The sequence below is a fragment of the Diplotaxodon limnothrissa genome, linkage group LG14, assembly GCF_057381915.1.
Source record: "Diplotaxodon limnothrissa isolate DT_005_m linkage group LG14, D_limnothrissa_male_GT1.1, whole genome shotgun sequence".
In the NCBI taxonomy this organism is placed as follows: domain Eukaryota; kingdom Metazoa; phylum Chordata; class Actinopteri; order Cichliformes; family Cichlidae; genus Diplotaxodon; species Diplotaxodon limnothrissa.
In genome coordinates, this window is record NC_140609.1 from 20,458,922 (window position 1) to 20,476,600 (window position 17,679).

At 42.1% G+C, this 17,679-nt stretch overlaps 1 protein-coding gene across 2 annotated transcripts in view; it reads left to right on the top strand.

Annotated features, from left to right (window-relative positions):
* The first annotated feature begins 2,194 nt into the window (after window positions 1–2,194).
* The window catches only part of relt (RELT TNF receptor), a 28,242-nt gene continuing 12,757 nt past the window's right edge, over window positions 2,195–17,679 (top strand). For both annotated transcript variants that reach the window (XM_085370816.1, XM_085370815.1), the window contains exon 1: window positions 2,195–2,343. The gene's annotated coding sequence lies outside the window, so the exon portion shown is untranslated. The remainder of the gene's footprint in view (window positions 2,344–17,679) is intronic.

Here is a 17,679-nt window from a genome sequence, read left to right on the forward strand (position 1 = left end):
TCCACAGAGTATTCAAATGTACTAAACAGTGAGGATCTGTATGATGACTGAAGGAGTCAGCACAGAGATTTGTCTGTGCTTCCCCAGCATCACTGAGAAATATTGTGAGTCATTGCCTGACACCAACTCAATAGTCCAAGCAGTCAGACGATGGAAATCTACTTCATCGCTAATATCAGATGAAACAATACTGTATTACAGTATTTGAAAAAAGCAAGAAGCGTGTATGTGTACACCCAAGAGTGCCTGGAATTATAGATATTGTGATCAGTGTTAATCACTTCACCTAGAAGTGTTTTTAATGTTGTGGCTGATTGGTGTAGAGAAACTCTTGAACAAAATAAATAAACATTACCTTTATTAGGATTTTCCTTTATTTCTGTCATATACAGTTGTGATCAGACGTTTACACCCACTGGGCATCAATTTGTGGTAATTTTGGGCTTTTAATGATTCCTTGAATTTATTTTTGGATTTTCTCTAAGTAGCACAGAGTCAAAATTATATTATATATATTATATATACAAAACACCCCCACTAATATTTGGTTAAATGTCCTTTACTAAGTTGTATCTCGACCAGACACTTTTAGTAGCCATCAACAAGTTTCTGGCATAATGCTGGTTGGATATTTCACCACTCTTCTTGGCAGAATTCTTTAAATTGTTTCAATACCTGGCAAAGACACGGCTTTTATGTGTGGTCAAACTTTCAATAGGGTTGAGGTCAATGAGGTCACTCCAAAAGCTTAATCTTAGCCTGCTTTAACCACTCCAAAACCAGTTTTGATGTGTGTTTCGGGTCAATGTCCTGTTGGAACACCCAACTGTGTCCAACTTTCAAATGAGAAGTTGAAGAATTTGGAGTTAGTACTCCTTTTGGAGCAGTAGCTTCTTTCTTGGTTGACACCCTCTCCGTCCATGGTGAGGTAAAACAGGGTTCTCTGTGGAAAGAGATTTGGTGTCAGGTTCCTGGGTTGTTTCCTGAAAGTCCTAACCAACTTCCTCTCATCTGACAGTGACAGTTTGGGTCTTCTTCCAGATTCTGGCAAAGAGGCAACACATCCGAATACGATTATTCGGAATAGTAATCTTGGAATCTGCAGGTGTTTAGAAATGGCTCCAAGAGACCTTCTGAACTTGTAAATCTACAATTCTGCTTCTTAGATCTTCAGAGTTTCTTGGACTGTCCCATTATTCTGAGAGTTTGTCAGGCCAATAACTGCTGTCAAACAAATTACTTTCATGACAGAAAAGAGAAACTACCAGCTGAAGTCAATCATGATCACTAACAAGAAGTTAGGCCTTGTCCTTGTCATGTTAAAACACATTATACACTTATGTATGCTGAGGGCCTGCACTGCACTGAAGCCCTCACTTCATAAAACTAGAAAGATATATGCACATGCACATGCACATCAAGGGGTGGGTGGAGGGGCCAGTTGCTGGGAAGAAAACATGCAGACAGTAAAAAAAGAAACAAAAACACTTGGTCACTGCTGGGCTCCAGTTTTATGTATTTAATGCACCACAAAAATGAAGGTTTCAAGCATATTTGCTTTTCATAAGACACTTTTACACTTAGTGGCTCTGCTACTATTTTGAACCGTGAATCATTCAAAACGACTCCAGGAGAATCCAAGAAAATCTGAAAATGAGCATAATAGGTCCCTTTTAATATTACTTAGCCTGAATTTATTTATAGAACCAGAGGATTACAATAATAATGTGGTATTAAAATATTTTCCTGGGCTAGCTCTGTTGTCTAGGAAATGAAACCTTGTTGGCTTTACGGTGTAATATGGACTAGATTTAAAGTATTTTAAAAAAAGTCTTGGCAAAAATGTCACAAGAAAAACTTCTAAAATGAGTTAAATATAAAACAATGAAACATTAAGCTTATTCTTTTCATTGTCTGACTATATTAAATTTAGTTTTTAATATGGAACGTTTTTTATTCATCTGTAGTTTAGTGTTTATTTAGCTTTAAACACTCTGGGCCTCCATATTGCGAACTGAATCTGCCAGGCTGTGAGCCACAGGTGGCTGTTGCCTATACTACCGGCAACAGAGGGGGTTTACATGCACACACACACACTGACGGGGGTTTCAGCTTGCAGTAGTGACGCACTGTGAGCTCAGAGTTAGCCAGCTCCGTGTTTATGTGCCACACACACACGCACAGAGGAGCCGGGGAGAGAGAGAGAGAGGGGGAACCTCAACACCGGCTTTGTGGTTTTTATCCATTGCCAAGCTTTTTAATTACACCTGCTAATCTAGTCGCCTGTAATCGATTATGCTCGTCTCTGAACACTGATTTTCACTCCGTTTATTCACCAAACCGGTAAGTCAAACAACTTTTTTTCCTCTTTAAAACAAGAGGGGATAACCTGCATGGCTGCTGAAGCCGGTAGTTAAGTTGTGGCAGAATCGTTTGGAGCTTCACTCGCCACTAAGCCGGTGTTGCAGACCAGACCGCTTTTACGCACGGCGGTAACGTTTTCGTGTGACTTAACCGGCACACGGCACATACTGGAAGGTTAGAGCCATGCGTTTGGGCGAAAACTTCAGTGCTGTTTGGCTATGAAGGTTTAAAGAAGTACGTTTTCGGTTTGTTTGTTTTTTTGATAAAACGGTGCTCTTATATGCGTGTGTGTCTGCACAGACTGCGTTTGTATTCATTTTATTTAACATACACATGGACTTCCATAGCGTGTAGCATCTGTAGTGCGTTCATTTAACTTGGCTACTGACTTAAAATTTAGCCTAGCCGCCTTTATCGATCACTAAATAGTTTGAATATTCATATGAACAGTAAAGCAGTCACTAATACTTAATTAAACTAAATGGAATGAATAGACGGTTGTGTTACCGCATGTGTAGCGCTTTGTAACGGCAGGATGAGCGCATGCTTCACGTACTGTAATGGGTGCGTGATGACCTCACTGATGGTGTGATCCACCTACTCTTTTTTTAACGAAGTTCTTGCTCTGATTTATTCGCATATGTTTTTCCTATTAGGTTTAAAGTCTTATAGCAGCCAATTAAGTCAATTAAATCTCGCACAAAATATTCTGCCGAGAAGCGGAGAAGCTGCAAACACGTCAAGTTGGTTCAATTACCGCGTTCAGACAGTTTCACTTTTGCAGCGTGTGCTCCAGTAACTGCTCATTTCAAACCGTGCCTTAGCGCCATCACATACAACACCATACTTGAGTGGTTTTGGCAGGATATACTGCTGCGTAAGGAGCACACCGCAATAAGAGCCAGCTCCCCTGATTACACACTCACAAATGCGCAAGCCCCGAGATGAGACTGTCATCTTTGGCAGAGGGCTTCCTTTGTCTGAATCCCAAATTCCAGCACGCTTGTATCAATAACAGGGTTTGAACTTTACTCACTCACATGCGCTTTTCACCAGAAGAGGGCCACGTTCGGCTTCCCCAGTCCCGGTGTTTTTACAGCGCAGTCGTTTTAGGGAGTTTTTTCTTAACTGAATGTGTGCAAAATTTATTCATCTGCCGTGATGTTTCGGGAAGACAGACTTCCTGCTTCCTGTCATGTACTTTCACAGCTCATTGTGAAAGACCATGCAGCAGAGTGGGGTGATGAAATCCCTCCAGTGGTTTACTGGTTTGGGTTAAACAGCCTTTTAATGAGTGCGGTGGTATTAAATATTTAAGTATATTTCCCATACAGTGGCTCAGCCACTAATAAAATATGTATGAAGATAAAATGAAGCTGATTGGAAGAAGAAAGTAGAGGGTTTAAAAATGGAAGTAAATCCTTCTGCCTGAACTCGTCTGAACTGCGTAACCAACTGTTGGACCATGTTTCAGTGGATGCTGCTTTTTGGGAGACTGCAGTGTATGTGGATCATTAGGTGTATTTTTTTTGAGTGAGAGTTCAGGGAGTGATGTAAAGTGTTAAAAGTCTTTTTTTTTTAACATTTGAGAATTTACATTAAAAAATATAATTTTCTCTTTGTAGCTTGTCTGGCAGCTTTTGGAGTCAGAATTGTGACTGCAAAGAGGAGCATCTACAGGCTGTTTCTTGTTTATTTATTCATTTTATTATGATTATTTGTGCCATTACACCTTAGTGATGTGCAGTTTGTTTTTTTCTGTCGGTTTTGACAGCTAAGGCATTCCTCAAAAGCGTTTACACAGGCTTAAACTTTTGGGTATTACCCTGGTTTAAACAAACATGCATGTCTCTCACATATGTTCCTTCTTTGGCTTGATTATTGTAAGTTTAGGCAATCTGATGCATTGCAACTTTTTACCATGTTTTGTGCTCAGCTGGTGTTCCAGTTAAATGCATGCTCTCCTTAATTAGGAGTTGGTGCAGTTATCATGAACTAAGTGTAACTCCCATTTTACCTCTCCACCCACCCAGCATTTACTGTGTGCTGTACTCATGAGAATGAGAAAGAGGCGAATGGAAAAGGCGAGATTGATTGAAAACAGGCAGATAAAAGTATATGTTCACTGCAGCCTGGAGCAGATAAGAAGCCTGAGATTTTCTTGTATTGCAGTGATGTACTGCTTCACCTCTGAGCGTGTGTGAGTGCATGTGGGAGTCAAAGCCTAAGCTTCAATTAACCTGTCAATCGCATCATCTGTCTGTCCATCTGTCCAACCAGAGTGGTTGGGAGTGCCGCCCGGCCCTCTTCCGCCCTCGTGCCACAGCTGCCTGCATGCCTCCCCAATGTCAGCCAGGAAACTCACTGCCAATGAAATTCCCACTGCACAAACCGCAGATCCCAATCCAAGCCGGTTCAGCATACACACACACACACACACACACACACACACACACACACACACACACACACACACACTAGTGGAGGATTGCATAATTACAGACAGAAAGACCTGGAAAGATGCTGGCATGAGCAAAAGTGCTCGCCTCCTCACACATATACGCCCTTCATTTGTTTTAGATTAAGACAGCAAACTGCAAGTCACGCTGCACAGAGTTTCCGTCTGTCAGGCTCATTCATTTGACAGTCTGGTTGTGGAAGAGTGTCACTTCCCGGATGTCTCGTTTCTTTGTTATCTCAAGTTTACAAAAGTCTGCTGTGGTTTCAGCTGCATTCTCGCCCTGCGTACCCCAATGACCTCTCCCCTCTCTGTCTTCTGTATCCCCTGTCGCTGCCTACTGTATGCTGTTTAATGACACAGTTTTAAAAATAAGCTCTGAGAAAACAGGAAGAAAGGGACTGCAGCTTTTTTTTGCTGCTCCACAGACGCTGCGAGAGGCAAGATAAATCTAAAAGCAACCACAATCTGCTAGCTGAACTCGCCAGTAACCAGTCGCTGGCTTTGTGCTGCCAGAGCAAATCAACATGTCCGGGTCGATGTCTTTGTGACGAGACACGAGCTAGTGGCTGTGTGAGTGTTGTTCGCGTGTGTCTTATGTGAGAAGTGCTACAAGCATGCCCAATTTAAATACAACCGCTGAGTAATGATAAAGTAGTATTCAAAGCAGGAATTTTATGGTCTGCTGCAGCACTTTTACAGAGGTATTAATACAGCTCGGTACACAGGATATTGTGAAATTATGCTATAATTCAGATCTGCTGCAACATAGAAATTTATAAGACACTGTTTTTAAATATGTGCACAAATATGTGCGAGTTATTCATGCCATTGTAAGAGAAGGGCTGGTGAAAATTCACTGCTCTTACTCTGTCTCAGAGTCTCTGCACTGCAGTAGACCTACATCAAACTCAGAGCCAGAATAATTCTGCCAGAACTGCTTTTTGTGAACTGAATAAATTCTGACATCGCTATAACGATGAGTATATTTTTATTAGCATGCATTAATAATACAAGATGATGATGAGATCATTGTTAATTAGCTTTCCAGTATTTTACAAAGTTCCATCCATCCATCCATCCATCTTCATCCGCTTTATCCGAGGCCGGGTCGCGGGGGCAGCAGCCTAAGCAAAGAGGCCCAGACCTCCCTCTCCCCAGCCACCTCCTCCAGCTTATCCGGAGGAATACCAAGGCGTTCCCAGGCCAGCCGAGAGATATAATCTCTCCAGCGTGTCCTGGGTCTGCCCCGGGGCCTCCTCCCGGTGGGACATGCCTGGAACACCTCACCCAGGAGGCGCCCAGGGGGCATCCTTGTCAGATGCCCGAACCACCTCAGCTGGCTCCTTTCGATGTGGAGCAGCAGCTGCTCTACTCTGAGCCCCTCCCGGATGGCCGAACTTCTCACCCTGTCTCTAAGGGAGAGGCCAGCCACCCTTCGGAGGAAGCTCATTTCTGCCGCTTGTATCCGCGATCTCGTTCTTTCGGTCACTACCCACAGCTCGTGGCCATAGGTGAGGGTAGGGACGTAGATCGACCGGTAAATTGAGAGCTTCGCTTTTACACTCAGCTCCCTCTTCACCACGGCGGACCGGTGCAACGTCTGCATTACTGCAGCTGCAGCCCCAATCCGTCTGTCGATCTCCGGCTCCCTTCTCCCATCACTCGCGAACAAGATTTTACAAAGTTACAAACATGAAAACATCAGTTGACTCTGCATCACCATCGGCTCGGTTGTGATGCGACTTTGATGTACATTACATAGACAGAGCTGAAAATACTGTAATCAATAGAGGTGGAAACTAGAGTACACTCACCGTAAACTTCATTAGTTACTTAGTATCTTGCTATTACCAGGCTGGACCTACTTTTGCCTTCAGAGCGGTCTAAATGTTTTTTGGCATAGATTCAAGAAGGTGCTGGAAACTTTTCTCAGAGCTTTTGGTCCATGTTGATGTGATAGCATCACGTAGTTGGTGCAGATTTGCCAGCTGCACATCCAAGATGTGAATCCTCTGCTCCACCACATCCCAAAGTTGCTCTATTGGATTGATATCTGGTGACTGTGGAGCCAGTTTGAGTACAGTGAACTGACTGTCATGTACAAGAAACCACTTTGAGATGATTTGAGCTTTGTGACATGGTGTGTTAGCCTGTTGGAAGCAGCCAGCAGATGATGGGTACGCAGTAAAGGTCACCATCAGCAACTTGAATTGCTGATATAAGGCAGGATGGATCCATGCTTTTCATGTCCCCGCAAAAATCAAGACTCATCCGACCAGGCAGCGTTTTTCCAATTTTTGTCCAGTGTTGGTGAGCCCATGTGAGCTGTTGCTTCAGATTTGTGTTCTCAGCTTACAGGAGTGGCACTCGGTGTCTTCTGCTGTAGCCCATCTGCTTCAAGGTGTGATGTGTTGTGTGTTCAGGGATTCTCTTCTGCATACCTTGGTTGTAACAACCATCCATCAACAATGGGTTTTTACCCACTCTCTTTTTCGGACCATACTCGGTAAACTTTCAGTTTCATTATTTATATGGCCCCAAACCACAACAACCACACCCAACAGTCGCCTCAAGGCACTTTATTCTGTAAGAGAAAGACCCTACAATAACAGAGAAAAAACCCCAACAATTAAGAGAGATGGTTGTGTGGGAAAATCCCAATAGGTACTGTAGTGGGACCAACAACTTTGCCACATTCAGAGTCACTTAAATCACCTTTCTTTCCATTTCTGATGCTCGCTTTAAACTTCAGCGGGTCCTCTTTTGCTCAATCACTCAACCACCTTTTATGTGCTTTTTCTGTGTGAGTGTTTTCTGTCTAACATTCTCACTCTGTTGTATGATAACAGCAACCTGAGGTTGGTATCTTGCCCAGGTATTTTTGGCATGCAGACTGGAGCAGCCAGGGATCGACCTGCTCTACCTCCTGAGTTAGAGCCCCATGTCTGCATGCCTGAATGCACTAAGTTGCTGCCAAGTGGCTGGCTGATTCATTTTTAATTGATTCTGTTTTTATTTATTTATTAACAAGCAAAAAGATTATTAAAGATGAATTTTGTTTATGTTAATTTATGTGTGTGTTGTGTCCCTTCCTGAAACATGATGAGGGGATAGTCTTCTCATATTCTAGATTTTATTTCCACTGATCAGAGCCAGACTGTCTTTTATCCTAAGCTTAGCTAACTGGCTAATGTATATACAGTTACATATATTTACTGTGCAGACTTGTTTACTTATCTAACAGCTGGTAAAAGCAACCTTTTATTATAAGCTCACTCATCTTTTCATGACTCTAGATCACATGTATGAATAGTGCAGGTATCCAAATAAAAATCCTGTTTTCCTTACTGAGCTCATCCTCTGAGGCAGTTTGTTTTTTTTACCTCGCAGCGACTAAAACAGTAATTAAGTGAATCCTTTGTATTTGGTGGACAAATTGAGATAACATGTTAGAAGGGTTGTTTTCGTATTGCTTTCACATGTTTGCGTGTGTGAAAATGTGTTTTATGATAGCACGTGTGTGTCTGTGTATAAGCAGTGAATCATTATTTAAAATGCTTGAACACGAGGAGGTGATTTACATCCACTGTTAATGACGGCGGTGATGTAAGGGAAAACCGCGAGCGCTGGAAAAAACAAGTCCGCAGGTTCCACTTTTTCGCAACTCAAGACCATCCTGTGAAAACCCAGAAAACAGAAGAGCGTGGATCCTTTTACGGCTGTTTTGCAGTCTGAATTGGTTTGTGGTCGGCGTGGTGGCTTAAACAACAGCAAAGTGTTGTCTCCTCTGTGAAAAACACTTTTTTTTTCTTGACAATTCGGGCGAAATCTAAATTAATGGGAAAGTCTTCAAAAACATCTCTATCTCCAAGACTTCCATCTTTTGTGTGGCCATTTATGCAAAATGCAAAGCATTCCTGAATTTACGACTTCCCATACAATGCTGCATCTGCTTGCAACAACTAAGAGGTTGAAAAAAAAAGTAATGATTCTTATTTGTGTTTGTGCACATGGTTCATCTGTGGTAGCTGCAGGAAAATGACGTTGTAGTGTTCTCCTGCTCTCTGGTTCCCTCTCTGGTGCCCTCTTTTTCTCTGCTCTGGTCAGTTCACCTTCTCTCGTTCCAACTTGGTGATGTCTACGTGACACAAGAGAAGCCCAGTAAGTTTCAGCCGGTGTTCAGTTCCACTGGAAAACATGACCAAAGGATACAGATGAGGCCCAACAGACGCAAATGGAGAGTGAGGGAAAACGCATCCGTCTGCAGACGCATGTGAAGGGGCGACAATTGCCCAGTTATCGCACACGTTCCCCATAATGAGACATTGCCTGAGCACTAATGTAGAAAGCGTTGGCGTAAATCAGCTTTTCATTTGCCAATAATGGGCACCTCTGTGAAGTCAAACAGAGGGTATGGTTGCTCTGATCACGTCGCTGACATACACGTGCACATTATCTCTCAGGACACGAAATGTCTGATGAAGAATGGAGTATAATTACCTTAAACCTTTTTTGCCACCTCAGTTCTTTTTTATTGTATTTGACTTCTTGGCCCGTAAGATAATAGCTGCTTACGTGCGTCACAGCTAGGTATCCCCCATCATGACTACAATAGGGTAGCCATTATCACCATATGAAGTCGTGGTTGGAGTTTTATTGTTCCAGGCCTGTGACAGAGATTGAAATCCAAGACTTTTTTTTTTTTTGCATGCATTGACATGAGCATCAGTTTTTACTTGAGCGACGGGTGATATTGAATGTGCATTTCCGAAATGGTGTATCATTGAGCTCCAAGAGGTTAAAACGGTTAAGGAATTAAGGCAAACAACCCTCTTTCAGGCTTAGCTGACCTCACGTTTCTGAGATAATCTGATGGACTTCATTGGATTTGAACCTAAGACAATGCAGAGGTTTCCAGCCTGTAGAGCAGCATGTGTTTACCTCTCCATCTTTGATCAGAATCAGAATCGTGTTTATTGGCCAAGTATATGTGCAGACACATACAGGGAATTTGGTTCCGGTAGACCTCAGGAATTCGCATGATAAGGTGGGGCCAGGTTTCACAATGAACATACCCGAAACTCTGGCTGATTGGGACCCACACCCAGTTTCACACCTTGGCTCAGGCAATTAGAGGATCATCAGGGGGTCCTTTTGTCCCTCTGTGGGGGGTCACTCCCACTAGGTTTATATCTGGGACTCTCCACCATTTGACCTTAGAACTGAAGAAGCTTCTCGGATGAGAGGTGAAACGTCTTCAAGCAACTTAAAGAAGTCCAGACGCTTTTCTTTGCAAGCTCCTTTGACTACGATGACCTGGATGACTGAGAACCTTCACAGACATTTTAGGGTTATTGTCTAACTCGGTGTTAATAATTCCCAAATCCATTATTTAAAACTAATAGGTTTATTATTGTTAACTAATGTGTTATTTTAGGCCAACTGTGCCTGTTGCCACAGTAAATAATAAATGCGTCAGTCCACTGAGTCTGATTTTTGGTGGGAATACTGCATGAAACCTCAATAAACCACATTGGTCCATGTGTTCAGTTACTCCCAGTATTCACATTGGTGAGTAAGTTTGAATCGAGGATATATGACCTTTAAATTAGAAAAAAGTGCACTTGCTTAACAGGATTATGTAATAATATACAACTGGGACAGAGTGTAGAGTCAGTTCTGTTATGGTGCCCTTGGAACAGAGAGGGTTAAAGACACCAAACAAATCCAGGCTTGATTTATTCATTTGATAACAAACCAAAGTGAGTTTTAGTTTTAAACTAAAGAGATGTTTTAGTGTGACCTGCAAAGGTTCACAGATCTAGAATCAGTGTGAAAGTGCTACAAAATGTTAAGTGTTAGCTTCCTACAACAGCTGCAACTAAAACATGATTGATCCAAACGCTCTACGGATAGGATTCCCCAAATCTTTATTTTGTGAAGTTCACATTTTAATTCATTTATGCTAGTATTTTAATGCGCCACTGTGTGATTGGGTTTATGTGACCATACCATGGGATCCTGTGAATATTTATATTTGCATGTTTTGCATTTGGGTGTTTGGTTACCTATTTGTAAAAGCAGATTTTGGGGAGTCCCATTTCACAAATTTGTAATTATGTCTGAAACTGTATTTTAATGCATTGGTAAATAAAATAAAGTTTAATCAAAGAAAAAAAATAAATAAAATGAAATTTATATATAAAACATGAATATAATAAGTTACTTTGTAACTTTGGTACATGCATTTTTGAGACCTCGACATCATCAGTGTGTTTTTTTTCCCCCTCTTAAATAAATTGCATGATACATTTGATGGTAATGAATTGCACAAAAATGTGCAAATATGATCCAAATTAAAACTCATATATATAAATTTGTTGTCAGAAGGTTCAATAATACTTATACTACTTATACTAATATTTTCTTGCAGTTTATTCATGGTTCAGGCATTACAGGGATAGCATATTAAACAAACTGAGTCTTCAATTTAAGCTAATTAAGCTTATTTAGACTAACAGAATACTATTATTTTAGCAAATCAATGCAACCATCCATCCATTGTCTTCCACTTAGCTTTTTTCAGGGTTGCAGATGGGGTGGAGCCTATCCTACATGTCTTAGCGCGAGAGGCGGGGTACACCCTGGACAGATTGCCAGTCTGTTGCAGGGCTAACACATAGACACAGACAACCATTCGCTCTCACAGTCACTCCTGCATTCACACCTATTGGCAATATAGAGTTACCAATTAACCCATCCCCACTAACTGCATGTCTTTGGACCGTGGGAGGAAGCCAGAGTACCCGGGGAGAACCCATGCAAACTCCACTCAGAAAGACTGATGGTGGAATTGAACTCAGGACCTTCTTGCTGTGAGGCAGCAATGCTAGCCACCGTTTGCAACCATTATGGCAAAAACAAATTGTTATTGGTATCTATCGTTACACAAAATTTGAAAACGATGTCTTGAAACTGTGGATGCTAGACTGCTAAAAAACAGGTAAACAAAGGGGTGGAGAACTTGAGATCTAGAAAAGAAAAGCCTACAAACTAAAGTGAAGTATCAGTTTGGACAGCTGTTTACTGCTTTTTTTTTCATTCCAAGAGCTATTACTGGAATGGCATTTCATGTAACAACCAATTGATAAAGCTTTAGCGATTACACATCGTTGCCAGGGAACACCACTGTTAAATAACTCAAACGTGCCAGATCTGTCAGCATGACTGGGGCGTTCTTGTGTGTCTAGACTTTTCACAGAAAAATTAAATAGAGTCCCATGCCTGACCAAAATCCTGGCTCATTGCTTGGAAGCCAATAACATGGTGGCTTCGCCTCGGTTTACCTGTGATCTCAGGCGCTGCTCAGTCACCTCTGCCTGAAAGGCGAGGAGTTCCACTCATTCTTGTGTTTCCTCTTTTGTGGTTTTTTCCTTCCTTCACAGCTTCATCCTGAAGGATTTCTCAGCTGAGCTGCAGCATGACATCAAGGAGCCAGAAAAAGCTCTCCAACACATTTAACTGGTCCTCGCCTCCAAAACCACCACAGAAGAGAATAACAGCCATGTTTTTGTCATGCCTTCGCCATTACTTCTTTATTATTGCTATTTTCAGAACCGAGCAGAGCATGTGACTGGTCATCTGACGTTTTCGTAACTTGTTATTTGTATGTGTGAAACAACAGCGTGCAGGCTTTGGGGTAATTACTGTTTTACAAAGTTTAGAAAAAGTCATCACTCTCCTCTCCCTTTCCTTTGAGGTGTTTTTCTTTTTTAATTGTTATCCTGTTTTGTTGTTTTCGCCCGTTCACATAAAATGACGAAAGCACTCCGGGTGTTGGCGTCGCGTTGGCGTCGCGTTGGCGTCTTTGTTGTGTTTGCAGGGATATTCTTAGAGGTGCTAATGTCCTGTTATATCCTCCCTCTCTTCCTACGCTCTTGTCCCCTCTCCCTCTTTTTTTTCATTACAATATCCATCTGACTGCAGCCTCCAAGCCCGAGCACATGGCTGTCACATGCGTGCAAGCAGGGTTATCATATCGGAGCGATATAACCAAGAAACTGCAATTACAGACCAGAAAGCAACTAGAAGTTAGCTATGACATGACTGTGAGTGTTTACTGGTGTGTTGACCAGTAGCTACAGACTAATTACATATCACATACAAACACACACACATTTTTACAAAATATAGAACGTTGCCACAGGAATCAGCATGCATTGTAAATCAACTACATAGTCCCTCTTTTCCGTCACCATGCAACAATTATCCTGGGCTACAACTAAGCAACTTCCACCACTTGTGAAAAAGATCTGAAAATTAAAAACAGATTAAAAAACCGAATCAAAAATCTGGGGTGGATTTAATGAATATGATATAATAAACTCATAAGAATAAAAAGGTGTGGCTACTATGATGTGATCCAGTAGTTTCTGAAGACTCGTTCGGGATCCTCTAGATGAGCGTTTTCGTATCCGCCATCATGATGTGATATGGAGGTTGAAACTGCTTGCTCATTGGTTAATGAATTGCCTCACAGCAAGAAGGTCCTGAGTTCAATTCCAACATCAGGGTGGGGTCTTTCTGTGCGGAGTTTGCATGTTCTCCCCGTGTTTGCGTGGGTTCTCCCTGGGTACTCCAGCTTCCTCCCACAGTCCAAAGACATGCAGTTAGTGGGGATAGGTTGATTGAAAACACTAAACTGCCCATAGGTGTGAATGCAGGACTGAAGGTCAGTGTGAATGGTTGTCTGTGTCTATGTGTTAGCCCTGTGACAGACTGGCGACCTGTCCAGGCTGTACCCTGCCTCTCGCCCTAAGACAGCTGGGATAGGCTCCAGCGCCCCCCGCGACCCTGAAAAGGATAAGTGGAAGCGAATGGATGGATGGATTTAGTTTTTAGCTAGTTTCTCGTAGACTTCTATAGGACAACTACAGCCATCACCTGCAGATAGACTTTTGGATTGGTCTTATTTTCCCAGTGTTGAACTATGTTCAAGTTTTACATTGTCTATGAATAGACTTCTAGTGAGTTATGATGACAGCTGCCCACTGCTTTTCTTATCACGGGGTCTTCAATTTAGGGAGTTAGCAAATGTTAGGGTTTGTTAAGAAGCTGTCAGTTTACATTGGTATTTGTCATTTTATTTCCTTTTATAGTTTTTTTTTATTAATAAAATGGTATTTTATAACACTAGCTGTGCAAATCAAAGGTAAGAATGTGTATTCTGGTAAGGCTGAAACAGAAGAATTCAAAATGAAGAGGAATACCCGGTTGTTCTTAATCTGGTCTTCTTGTGAGTTTTTTCCCTTGTCTCTGATCCTGTTTTGATATTGCCAGACAGGATCTAAAAACATAGACAGGTTGAGGAGAGTGTGTGTTTGAGCCTTGTTTGTGCCTTGAAATAGCATCCATGCTTTTTGGAGATGGAGTGTTTCTGCTGGCTTTGTCGGAGCATGACCTTTAGCGAACACTGGAATGATTTGCAGCTGAGTGTGAAATGTTTGGAAAGACATTCAGCACCTCCAAGTCTGAGACTATGGTTCCCGACTAGAAAATAGTAGAGTGCTCCCTCTGGGTTGGCAGAAAGATGCTTTCCGAAATGCAGATGTTCAAGCATCTGAGGATGTGACTTATGTGACTTCAATAGATCACATGATGGAGTGGGGCAAGGTCTCACAGTGGTTCCACCCGAAACCTCTGGCAGTAATGACCCATGCCTATTTTCACGCCCTGACTCATGTGATGAGGTACATGATTAATAGTCAAAGGAACACCTTCAAAGGTACAACCCTCACTAGGGTTTCAATACTGGCGACTCTCCACTTTTTGGTTTTAGAATTGAAGAAATCTCTTGTATGAAAGCCAAAACACCTTCAAAGCACTTAAATAAGTCCAGAACACTTAAACCACCCTTTTTTCAAGCTATTTAGACTAACATGACCTGGATGACTGAGAACCTTACACAGACATGACTTAGGATCGTATTCAAGCGGAGAAACTGGTTCCGCTGGTGGATTAATATGCAAGTATTGTACTGGACAAGAAACAAGAGAACTGGGCTGGAAGGCGAAGCTTTCGTTTTACCAGTCAACGTACATTTTAACCCATCTATGGTCATGAGATCAGGGTGACGATTCAGTAAAGTAAGGTTGCAAATACAAACAACCAAAATGAGTCATCGCCATAGTTCAGCTGGACTCAGCCATAGGGATAGGGTGAGAAACTTGGATATCCGGAGGGATCCCAGAGTAAAGCCACTGCTATGATGTCTCCTGGGTACCTCACTTTGAGGTTTTTCAGACACACCCAGCTGGGAGGGGACCCCAGAACCTGCTGACAAGATTATATGTTTCATCTGGCCTGGAAACGCCTCTCAATGCCCCAAGGAGTAACGTGTTGCTGGGGAGAAGGATGGCTGAAACATTCTGCTTAGGCTGCTGCCACCAAGATGATGGATGGACTTATTGATGGATGGCATTGTTCTCTGCTGCTTTGCTGAAAATCAGTGACATGAAATGTAAAGTTCTTCCCGAGAACAAGTTTCTTTAAAATACACTGAAAAGTTCTCCAATGCCATGAGCCTGAGAAGTACCAGCAAACAAGAAAATGGTTATTTGAAGGCACTCGTGCCTGTAGCTCCAGTGGAAGTCCCACGTGTTGGCGGTCCCTACTGTAGTGGTTTTGAGAAGAAATCCAGAGTCAAAGAGGATTTAAATGCAAAAGCATCACATGCAGACATTGCAAGCTTGGATTGTCTGGCTGTGAACGGTTGACTTCTAAAGGCAGCGGTTAGGCTCATTTTGAACATCCTTTATGGACATCATTTTGTATTTTAATTACAGTTTCCGTGCACATGGCCCTGCTGCACACACTCAGCACATGCAGTGACACTGTAGCTTAAGTATTATTGCACTTACCCAACCAGTGAGAAACAATTAAATGTTACTTAACAGAAAAACAACTTTTAGGAAATGCTTGATCTCTCATCAAAGCTTTTTTAAAAAAATAGGTTTTATTTAACGTTGAAACCCTATGGAGCCATCATTTGAAAGCATATGCATCTCATCAATCTAAAGGATCAGCTTCACCTTTCCCTGCTGCACTTAAAGCACATTTGCTTCATTTCTAGAGGTCAAGTGAGGTTCTCTGTGGAAGTCCTCACATTCCTCTACCCCTCCAGCTCGGTCCAGTTTGTTACTTGACACTTTCCAAAAAAAGGAGGTACTTAATTGCAGGTCCCGTTTTTGTTTTGCTCTCTCTATCATTGTCGTTTTATTGATCATTTTTTCCCCTTGTTCGGCTATGTGTGCGCACAAGCGCATGTTTGCATGTGTGTCTGAGTGCACATATACAGTATGTGTGCATGTGTGACTTGTAATTAGCCTCTTGCTCTGGTCTGTATGGCATTTTAACAAATGCTTCTATATATATCATGCTATCAGGCTGAGGTTTTAGCAGTGTCACTCCCTGCCACTTTCTCCTCTTTCCATCCCTCTCTCTTTCGCTCTTCTCTTCCTGTTCGACCAGATCGGCCCTTGCCCTTCAGCCCCGCCGTGTTTTTTTATAAGCTAGTGGTTTCTCTGTCCTCGCTTTATCTCTCTCTTCCCCCCTAAAATTATGCCTCGGAAGCCTGTCATTGCCATGAGGCACCTCGCCGGACCAAAATCATAAACTCATTACATGTTTTATTTTCTTGTTTGTATAAGGCATGGCTATTATGGCTTTCCATATGTGTATGTGTGTTTGTGTGTGTTATCTGCATATGTGGTTTTAACATATATGGTAATACATGGTTCTTATGTGCATACATCAGGTGTACAAACCCTGTTAAATGATACCTTCAGCACACGCTTACTGATACATGTGTGTGTGATGTGTGTACACATGTGTGTCCTGACCAGTGAGTGGGTTTAAGCGGTTCATTTATTTTCCAACTAATGTTTGAAATGTTTTCATGTGTGGTCGAAGGTGAAGTGGTGCCTTGGAGCGGTCACACACACACACACACACACACACACACACACACACACACACACACACACACACATGCAGGAGGGGCATGTCCTGAGGCTGTCAGGGGTGTGTCTGTGGTCAGAGTGGCACTATAAGACACAGGCAGGTACACTGGACTTTTCATTCAGCTTCACAGAGTTGTGTGTGTGTGTTGTGTCTGTGTGTGTCTGTGTGTGTATGCGGCTGAGTTTTCTGTTACTTCTCTAACTTGTTTAACTATCTAAGTGTTTAACAGCTTTTCAGAGTCTTAAACTTTCTAGTTTTTCCTTTTTAAGCGACTTTTCAAAGTTCCACCGAGCTCAGGGTGTTTAATCGAGCATTTTTGCAGCAACTTTTGCACAGTTAAAAGAAAGTAAGGCAGTTTGACTTTGGCCCTGACTCAGCATTTGTAGCAGCACACACAGCATCCCTACTGAGTTGCCACAGCAACTGTGTCAGTCCACTGGAAGTCTGGGGTAAGTATTCAGCCTTGCTTTTCTCCTCTCCCTCCCATTACCCTTTTCACTTTTACAGCCTCCATCTTTCCCCAATATCTCTTTCTCCTGCACTTATTTCTCGTCCTTTCCACTGCGTGTCCTTTTCCCCTTTATTTTTTTGATTTGCACATTCTAAACGCTTCTTATGTTTTTGCTTTTGTCAGTGGCTGTTTTACAAGCCCGTTCAGAGACATTCTGTCTGCAAGTTCCACCTTCTCATTTCTGAGAAAAAAGACTAAATCAGTCTTTGGCATGCAACAGAGTGTCACTACATGCACATCTGATATTTAGATTTCCAAGAAATAGTCTGATATATACAAAGAATTATCATGTATGAATCTGCTGCATGTAACAGGCTATGGA